The sequence below is a fragment of the Peromyscus californicus genome, unplaced genomic scaffold, assembly GCF_007827085.1.
Source record: "Peromyscus californicus insignis strain IS unplaced genomic scaffold, ASM782708v3 Scaffold_22__1_contigs__length_63687245, whole genome shotgun sequence".
NCBI classification, from domain to species: Eukaryota; Metazoa; Chordata; class Mammalia; order Rodentia; family Cricetidae; genus Peromyscus; species Peromyscus californicus.
The window spans coordinates 53,157,559-53,168,241 of record NW_026294525.1 but is presented as its reverse complement, the minus strand read 5'-3'; the positions used below and the strand labels follow the sequence as shown (position 1 = coordinate 53,168,241).

Here is a 10,683-nt window from a genome sequence, read left to right as displayed (position 1 = left end):
CTCAAAGCGCAGTGCCTGAAGAGATGGCCTTCCCGAAGAGTGTTCTTGACGCAGCCTGTCTTACTGAACTGTACTAAATTAGTGTGAAGCTGGAGTTTCCCTCCACTTCACATGAGCCACGCCGATAGGATCACATAACTAGAGAAAGGGGAAAGAGGAATGTGAATAGTTTTTTTTTTTTAAAGTTCGCTGTGATCCTGACCTCAGCATTTTCAAGCAATATCAAGAAAAGAAACTCAGAATGTCACTAAGTAGAAGAAAATTATTGTGTATGGAACCATTTCTGAGTCAAAAATTACTGAATATGATTTCTTTATTATCTAATTTGAAGTAAACTTAAAAAAAAATGAAACAGTTGTTAAAAAAAATTCTGCGAAAATCATGGTTTAAAAAGAATTTTGCCAGTGGCACTTGGCGGGCCGCCGACAGGAGCATGAGCGGCTATGCAGCGGCAGAAGTGTCTCCATAGGAAGATAGATGATGCCCCCCTTGTCACTGCTGAAGACAGCACAGAACCACCCCACGCTGGTGGAGCTGAAGAACGGGGAGACCCACAATGGGCACCTGGTGAGCTGTGACAACTGGATGAACATCAGCCTCCGAGAGGTGATCTGCACGTCGAGGGATGGCGACAAGATCTGGCGGATGCCCCAGTGCTACATCTGTGGGAGCACCATCAAGTACCTGCATGTATCCCTGACGAGATCATCGACATGGTGCGGGAGGAGGCCGCCAAGGGTCGAGGGCAAGGGTGACCGCAGCAGCAGAAGCAGCAGAAAGGCCGAGGCATGGGCAGTGCTGGCCGAGGGGTGTTTGGTGACCGGGGCCGGGGTGGCATCCCGGGTGCTGGCCGTGGTCAGCCTGAGAAGAAACCAGGATGGCAAGCGGGCAAGCAGTGAATGGGCACAGCCCAAGCAGAGCCCAGGATGGTGGGCTAGCCTCTGGGCGCCTTTGCGTGAAGCCTCTGACTGCCACTGGCTCGGTTTCTGGAAGGTTCCAAGTCAGAGGCACCTCTGAAGCCCTGGATGTTCTTTGAAGGGCCGGCTTTTTCCAGGCTTGTTTCGAGTTTCATGTTGGAGCCACAGGCTGAGCACGTGTCGGGCTGGCCTGTCCCTCCCCAGTGGACCCCTTATCTCTTGTTATGAGAATAAAGGCGAGCATCACAGCAAAAAAAAAAAAAAAAAAAAAAAAGAATTTTGCCATGGACAGAAGGATATTCAACAGACTATATTTTGAAATTAAAAGCTGTAAGGCTGGAGAGATGGCTCAGTGGTTAAGAACACTTATTCTTCTAGAGGACACAGTTTTAATAACTAACACCAAGTGAATAGCAACAACTTGAGTCAAAGGCAAGCAGGCAAGTAGCCAGGTGAATCGAATCATGACTCCATTCAAACTGGGAAGTATTGACTCTTCTGGAGATTCTAGATGCTGGGGTCTGAATGTAAAACTCCACAAGCTGCCGAATGGTTTTGTCTGTTCATATCAGGCTGTAGGGAAGTGATAGGACCACTTATGGAGGTAAAGACAAGATGGCTGCAATCTTACCTCTGACACCATCAACCTCTAAGTTGGATGTAGGACAAATCTTGCTCTCAAAATACTGATGAGAATGCAAATGTCACTGCATAGCATGAGATGTTTCTCTATGAGTTACTGCTCACATAAGTTTTTATCATTTCTCTTTACAATTGTAACTACGTAGTAAGTCCCTATTACTGAAACCATCATACACTTTGTCTATAGATACAGAAAAATCAATCTCAAATAACCAAGAAACTCTTCCTGTTGGCTAACTTTTACAGTGCCAAGCAGTGTTGTGCAGGGTGGTGGAGCTAGAAATAGATACAGCAATGGTTTTCCTTAGCACTGGACCACGCATGGTAAATTACTGACCTGACTGTCCAGACAAGATGTGCTCACTGACGCCATACTGTCACGGTTGTTCTGGGGTAGCTGGCGGCTTTCTGACTGGATTTGAGGCAGGCTGCATAGGAAGGAATTCCATATCTGGAATTGAATTCCTTGTCAAGAGTCCATCACCAGTGAAGAGGTGATAGGCGCTGGAGTAGAATCTTCTATGTTGTTTTGGTCACTGATCATACTGTCAAATGCTTTGCAAATTAGTATGTTGATACCATTCAGTGGAGCTGCTCTCAACTTTGGTCATATGCCTTTTGCAATAGGCAGCAGTCAATGCAAAAATGCATGGCTGGTGGTAAGAATAAGATACTGTGGGTATTCAGCCCTAGATGGCATATTTTTATCAAGCTCCCATACACATCAAGGTTTAAGGAACTGGAGGAAAAAGAGGCAGAAAGAATATATGAATTGGAGGATGGGGTGGAGTGTTGGTGAAATTCTGTATGCTGGAGATGACATGGCTGGTGTACACATGGACTCACAGTAGCTGCTCAAGACCTGCACAAGTTCAAGCAAACCAGATTATGGCATTAAGGGTCAGAGAGGTATGTTCACCAGGCCTCACTCCTTATTGGGGAGTTAACAACAGCTGAGAGAGAGAAAACGGTTCTTCTTTGAGGGCATGAGCAATGGTAGATTCCTCATAATCAAATGGATGGCTCCACAACTGTGTATAGTGAGAGAGGACCAATTATCAGAAAACAGGAAAACAATGTATTCAGTGAGACAGTGGTTATGTTGGGAAGATACAAGGAGTGTTGGAGGTGGAAATGTGTGTGGAAGTACTATATTTTATTGTATATATGTATTAAATTCTCAAAGAATAGAAAAGATACATAAAAATAACTCAATTCCTCATTTACACTGTGTGATGGTTAATGTTAATTGCCAACCTGAGAAGATTTGGAATCACGATTGACATAAGCCTCTGGCACACTTTTGAAGGATTATCTAGATTATGTTAGCCTCTGCACATGCCTATAAAGGATTTTCTTCATTAGGTTAATCGAAGTGAGAAGAACTATCCTAAATATAGGTAGTGCCTCTCCCAGGCCCAGATATAAGAAGTTCCCAGGGGAAAACAAAACCACTGCCTTTTGCCTTTATGTTTTGTTGTGAGTTCATCAACTCTACTAGGCCATCTCTCCTGTCACTGTCATTGCTGATGCTTCCATCATCAACTGACACTGGAACTTGTTAGTCTCTGGCCTTCTCATATTGACTGAACACAATGGCTTTCCAAGACCTATCCAAGCCCTTAGCATCAGACCAGGACCACTGAGGCCTCAGTCTCATGATTCTCCTGGATGAGTCAGCTGTTGTTGATCCAGCTGATGATGATGCAGGCCAATCTAACAAATCCTGTTTTAGTATGTATTCATTCTGTGAATATTGACTGCCCAGAGTCTGGGGAAGATACTATGTCTGGAGTGGAATATCTGAGGAGAAAAAAAAAAAAAACATATGTACACTATGCTGTTATGTCTGTTAACTTTATTCCTCTAAGACAAAGTTCCATCTATTCAGCTACAGCTCCATCTGGCATTCAGGGCAGGAAAAGAAATCTAGATACGCCAAGCTCTTTATTTCTCTGGGATGAAATCCTGTCTACATAGCTTCAGTTCCATCCTGACACTCAGTTCCTCTTTGTCCCCTCATTTACTGCCCTCTCATAGTCCTGCTAACAACTAAGCTCTTCTACTTCCAGCCTCATCTTCACCCTCTGTTTCTTCGCCCTCCTTCTCTACTTGCTCTCTACTCCTGGCTCTGATGAACTCTACAAGAGTTCTGCCTTACCATCTACAAAACCTCCGTGTTCTTCCCTTCTCCCTGGTCATGCCATTCTGTCTGCCTCTACAAAAAATACCTGTTTCTTCCTCCCCTGGCCATGTGGTTCTCTGCCTCCTCAGGAATGTTTCTCCACCCTGACTTCCACCTTGATATGTAAAAACTGCTTTTGTTCTCAGTCAATTGCTCTGGAGAGCCTCTAGGCCTCAAGGCAAGGAGATGGTTTGAACTTCCTTTGCACAAGAAACAAAGCTATCCATCTACTACCTGTTTGGCTTTGCCTGTGTGACCTTATCCAAGTACTGGCCCCAACAGGAAGTTCACACACACATTCTATGAGAATTGTGAGCACAAGAAATTCATAACAAGGCACAGCTGAATATTAAACAGTGTAACACCAAATAGTCCATTCTAGATGGCTTCTCACTTGACTGACCCTTGCCCTGGTCAAGGTATAGCTTTAATACACAGCTGTACTACTTATGACATATTCTTGTAGCTCACCATATGTGAATTCTATTCCTTTAGAGCTCCTAATATATGCAACATCTACTCTTACCCTGTTGTGCCCAGATCGAGACCCCCAGAGAGACCACCAAAATGCAAAAGCAAGGTTTAATTCTGGATATACAAAACAAGCCTAGGCAGGGACTTCATCCAATACATCCAACGCAGTGGAGGCTGGAGGAAGTGCCCACCTATCTGCAAGCTCAGTTTTTAAAGGAAAAAAATCACAAGGTTACATCATTTAGGGGTGCTAGTACGGGTACAATTCTGATTGGCTCGCTTCTAGGGGCTTTCTAGAAATCATGGCTTACTCTTACTTCTAAGGGGGTGGTTGCCCGCCACCATTTCTCATTGGCTGCCCTCAGGTGGGGACATTTCTGTGGTCAGTTACCCTGGAAACCAGGGAGAGGACATTCCATAGTCTGGCAGTCATTACCTCGTGACTACCTTGTGACTCTGTAATTTTACACTTTCTGGTTTCTGGAATCTGAACTGGCTGGTTTCAGTAACTAATGGCCTATTCCTAAAAGGAGAAATTTTAGGCCTTAATTTTTGTGTGAAAGCATTTTGGTCTTATTTCTAAGATGGCTCATTTTGGTCTCACACCCACTGATCCATCTCTCCATTTTCTGCATTTTATGAATGCATTCTTGTAAAGGTCAAATTAGGGTGCCAACAAAAGATTAAGAGCTTACTGGATTTGAAGAAATAAAGAACAATAATTGCAATACAATAGATTATTTGACATCTTTTATTACATATTAATTATAAACAAGACATTTCATTATGACATTTTCATGCATGTATGTAATATATATTGATTATATTCACCCCATTACCTCTTTTTGTCACTAATATGTACAATTAGTATGTATTAATAAAACAATAAATGAATATACTATCTTTTAATAATTTTACATCTGGTCTTGTTCGTAAATCTTCAACACATTATTAGTTGGCAACAACATACTTTGTCAACAGTATTTTTTAGGCTCTGTGCATTCAAAACTAAGTTGTTGTCATTAAACATATCAAATAACCTTTATAGATTAAACTGTTTTCAATTTCTTATGATTAGTATAGTTCATGTATTTTTAATTATTTTTTTCAAGTATTAAATATTATTTTAAACTCTGAGGCCAGATGCAAGTCACCTGTGTTTAGAGTGTTTCAATAATTTACATTTTATAGATTACTTATCAATTTTTATTTTTTATATATCTTTAAAGCTTATGATCCATATTCATTGATTGTGTGGGGGAAAGGCCCTTTTGCCATGGAAGGGGTTCATGATCAGAGGGGAAATTGCAGGCAAGAGTTCTTTCTGTTCACTCTTCGGCACCTTGAAAGCAAAGTTAGGCTTGGTGGCAAGGCTGAGCCTTGCTTTACATGAATTATGACTTTTTAAACTCTCATATTTCAGTGACCCCATTGTGATAAATTCTTATCTGAACCATATTTTTTAAGTAAAACAAATGATGTACATGATTTATTATGCCTCATTACAAATTTGCTCATCATTTTCTTCTATATTATTTTCTTGGGCTCATTTTATTTATTTTGGAGGAGTTTTACTTTAATATCATAATTTCCATTACTTAAGGCAATTTTAAATTTAAACATTTTGATTATATCATTTCTTTTGTCCCTACCCACCCAACCTTAAGTTCTTTCTCAAGAAACAAACAAAAACACAGTACAACAAAAAAACTCAAAACCAAGAAGACAAAATAAAACAACACACAAAACCACACAAGGAAACATCAAAATGTAAACAAATAAAGTCACACAACAAAAACTATGGAGTCCATTATTTGTTGTCAGCTTCTCCTGAACATGACCTGGTGAGGTTGATATACATTCCTTGGAGAAAACTGATTTTCCCTCTCCCAACAGGTATAAATGACATGTCAAGCTGTTAATCTTTACGCTAGTGGCTAGGTTTTCATTCATTCATTCATTTAAAAAAATAACAACAAAATTATCACATTGAAGTTGGTCAAATCAAACCAAGAGAAGGAAAAAAATCCAAAAGAAAGTACAGGAATCAGACATTCACACATTCAGTAATCCCATAAGAACACTAAACTGGAAGCCATGATGTAAGTACAGAGGAACTAGTAAAGACCCATGTAGGCCCTGCGCATGCTGCCTCAGTTTCTGTGAGTTCATGTGAGCTTGGCTCATGTTGATTTAGAGGACATTGTTATCTTGATATCATTCATACACCTGGCTCTTACACTCTTCCTGTCTTCCCTGATCTCTGGTGGGGAGGGATTTGACAAGATATCTGATTTAGGGCTTAGTGTTCCAAATTCTTTCTCTGAGTAATATCTGGTTGTAGGTCTCTGTATTTGTTTCCATCTGCTACAGAAGCAAGATTCTCTGATGCTAAAGGAACAAGGCACTGATCTATGAGAATGTCATTAGGAATCATTTTGTCATTCTTCTTCTTTTTTTTTTTTTCCAGAACTGTATGATTTGACTTTTTTCCTAGGTCCCTGGACTATCTAGTCTCTGGTTCTTCATAGCCTAAGCAGTGTCAGGAATTGATTCCATCTCATGGACTGGGCTTAGGTCATACCAAACATTGGTTGGTGACTCCCACAAGCTTTGTGCCACCATTGCCCTAGTACATTTTGCAGGCAGGACAGCATTGTAGATCAAAAAGTTTGTGGCTGGGTTGGGGTTTATGATTTATTTTTGGTAGTCTTCAGAGTACCTTCCCATACAAAGTACCAATGACACTGGAATATAAGGGTTGAAGGCTCCATGTTCAGTGAGTTCCGTAGGTGTTGTCTTCAGCAATGGGGTCTTGCTCTCAGTTTGTGTAGTGAAACATATTGTCTGGGCAACAGTCTGGGTTGTTTGGGGGTTTCCACAGGACCCCTTTGACCAACAATTCAAGTGGATGTAACCCAGTTCCAGTGCTGGAAGCTTAGTTTTGTGACAGGAAGTGGCCAGTTGGGTATCTGTCTCCCTCATTATTTGGAGACTTCTTGGAATCATCTTCCTATATTTAGGAAATTTCCACTGCACTAGCATTCATACCACCTTCTAATGTCCCTCGGTCTAGCTGTTTCTCCCCACATTCTCTCCATCAATCCCATGTTCCCTCTCCTTCCTCACTTGATCATCCCATTCCCATCTCTCTGGTCTCATTCCACCCATAAAATCTACTCTATTTCTCCCTCCCAGGGAGATCCACGTGTCTCCCCTGGTCCCTTTCTCTACACCTAACTTCTGTGAGTCTATAGATTGTATTTTGGTTATTATTTATTTAATGGAGTCTTTACTGAGTGAAAAGAGATGATCAGTTTGAACTCTGTCTCCCCCATAATTTGGCAGCTTCATCTAGATGGCCTTCATATATGTATATTGAATGAAAAAAAAAAGAATTAAAAAGGAAGGAGGACATGGGTACTCCTAAAGCATGGAGAAGATTTATTATTGATTTGTGGGAGAGTGAAGAGGTGTGGGAAGAGTGCAGAGAGGACCTTGCTGGGAGACTGAAACTGTGGGTCATGAGAAGAAAGGCAGCAGGTGGGAGGGGAGAGTGGAAAGGCCAAGAGGCCAGGAGACTAAGAGAGTAACCAGGAAGAGGGGACCAAGAGAGCAGGACACCAAGAGAGTGGCAGAGCAAAAACGGTGAAGTTATATGGGGGCCAAAGAGCTGGGACGAGGGAAGCCCAGTGCAGCACCTGGGCTGCAGAGTTCAGGGTAGGGGTCAGGGTATGCCACGTACTGGTAGTGCTAAGAGAGTGGCAGCCAGCTTCTGCTTTCATATGTTAGTAAGCACTTCAGTTAGTCTTTTGTCCTGGGTTTAAAATCTAACACATATATTTTAGGAAGTTTCCACTGCATTAGGTTTCTATACTAACCCTCAAATATTCCTTAATTTCAGCTGTCTCTCCCCATATTCCCTCCTGTAGATGTAATGGTCTTATTAAATAAGAAACACAGAGCCAAATGCAGAGTTAAAAGCCCAAGAGGTCAGAGCAGTAGCTAAGAGCTGAGACTAAAACCGCCTTCTTATCACCTGTTGCCATCCTTCCCCTGAGAAAGAGACCTATTTCCTGTGTGTCTGTCTTTTTATTGACTTTCTATTCTGCCTTCTCATTGGTTGTAAACCCAACCACATGACATGACCTCTTCGTCACTCTCTGTCTATACAGACCTCCAGGTCTCTATGATTGGTATTGAGATTAAAGGTATGTGTCTCTATGCTGGCTGTATCCTTGAACACACAGAGATCTGCCTTTCATGTGATTGGGATTAAGGGCATGTGCTACCACTGCCAGACTTTTGCTATGGCTTGCTATTAGCTCTGACCCCCAGGCACTTTAATTTATTAACATACAAATAAAATCACATTTCAGCACAAATAAAATATCACCATAATCCTCTCTCCCAAGATGATCTTTCCATTCTATCCCCCACCCCATTCATCCATATTTATCTATTTTTTTATTTGCTACCAACATTTTTATTGTAAGAAATATAAAAGGTATGACAAATGTACACACCATTTTCTGGTTTTGCTTCAACCAATTCCACTGGCACACAAGTGAATCCAATGGGTAGTGGCATTTGAACAATAGATTTGAAAAGCAATAAGTTCAATTACCTGACAATAAATACCTAAATTTGCAGTTTAGCACCCAGTGTAAATCCAGTTTCCAATAGAATATTGATCTGTAACCCTCTTGATTTCCTGTCCATTTCCTCTCCCCTTTGGCTGGCCGAAGTTTTCAAGAGATAATACCAGACGCCAGGCGCAGAATGTACTCATGTTGTCAGTCATAAATGCCCCTCCCAGCATATTTCTGTGCATCCTGATGGTTAAACCCAGTCACTATGCGGTGTTCATTGTTGGCTGTGGTCCCAGGAGAAAAACATTCCAGGCTGCTGTATGATGTCCACCTGCAGGTTCTGCTTTTTACTGTATTTCTTCATATTTGAAACTCATTCTGCTGTTTTTTTTTTGTTTTTGTTTTTGTTTTTTTGGTTTTTCGAGACAGGGTTTCTCTGTGTAGCTTTGTGCCTTTCACAGTGCAGACATGAGGGTGCACATTCCCTCAAGGTGCATAATTGCTTTTGCTCTGTTTGCTCATATTGCTACAGAACGCTCTGTTTTGGTGCTTTGGGTTCAGTAGGTCAAAGAAGCAGTGTGGGAGCTCACTGCCTAGCACACAGTCTTAGAAGCACAGGGCAGGAATCTCAGTGTTGGCATGGCTTCGGCTCTTCTCTGTTCTCGCTAGGTGGGGTTACCAGGCCGGCCTGCCAGGTTCACCTGGGGACCAGGTGCTGTATACTCAAGGGTGGATATGTCACATCCTTTTTGGCAGCCCTACCTATCCAGGTTACTAGCCCTCAGATAAATGACCCTAGGTACACATAGCAAACAAATGTGCAGGCCAAGTAGACCTATGTCACTCTAATGACACACACCCCACCCCACACAGGAAGCCCTCCTGAGGAAAAGCATAAAAGGATATCTCTAAGGCTGCCCTTCACAGCCCCAAGCTGAAGGCTTTTGTTCTCTTCCTTTGAAGCAGATGAAAATACTGGTCAGTTTATCCAAGCCCTTCTCACTTAGAAGAATGGGAAAATAGAGGTGTGTGTTGTGTCGATGTCATCCAAAGACCACAACTTCTATGATGTGTCCCATCACTAGAACACCGTTTTTAAAAGCAACTGGGTAAGGGGTGACTCCAGGCTTCCTTCAGGCATCTTAACTTGAGACTTCCCTAGAGAGGGATGGCTACGTGTTCATTCCATATCTATCTACTCTATTTCCCTTTCATTTGTTCATACTTGTTCCTTCTAGGCCCTTAGTCTAGACCTACCCTTTGTGGTTTTATTTGTAGCTTGGTTATCATTGACTTAACAGCTAATAACTGCACATAAGTAAATACATACTGTCTTATCTTTCTTGCTCTGGCATACATCAATCAGGATGCAATTTTCTAGTTTCATCCATTTCCTGCAAATTTTGTGATGTTAGTTTTTAATGTCTTAGTGATACTCCACTGTGTAAGTGTACCACATTTTAAAATCCATTTTTATGTTGAGGGAGATCTAGGTTATCTTAGGAACTGCCCACATTCACATTCCTGAACCAGGGGTAGCCTGCCTTCAGCAACTCAGTACCAGAAGACAAATACCAGCCACCAAATATGACATATTTCCACTGTCATCAAGTGTCAAGGTCCCTTTATGAAGCTCATGCCATCAAGGCTTCTCTCTCTCTCTCTCTCTCATCCTTCCTCAGAGGTAGCCTTTCATGCCCCCCCGCATTAATCTCTTGCATGAGATCTGTTGCATGATATGATTTTTGTGGCATTCCTTGACCCTCTGATTGCTCCAAAAGCCCAAACATTGGTTCTCATGACTTGGTGGGATATACTGGTGCAGGTCAAAGAAGCACCGGGACCCTACCCCTTACCTCCAGTCCACCTGCAA

At 41.9% G+C, this 10,683-nt stretch overlaps 1 pseudogene; it reads left to right on the top strand.

Annotated features, from left to right (window-relative positions):
- The first annotated feature begins 480 nt into the window (after positions 1-480).
- LOC128118159 (U6 snRNA-associated Sm-like protein LSm4) lies at positions 481-1,016 on the top strand (annotated as a pseudogene).
- The last annotated feature ends 9,667 nt before the right edge of the window (positions 1,017-10,683 follow it).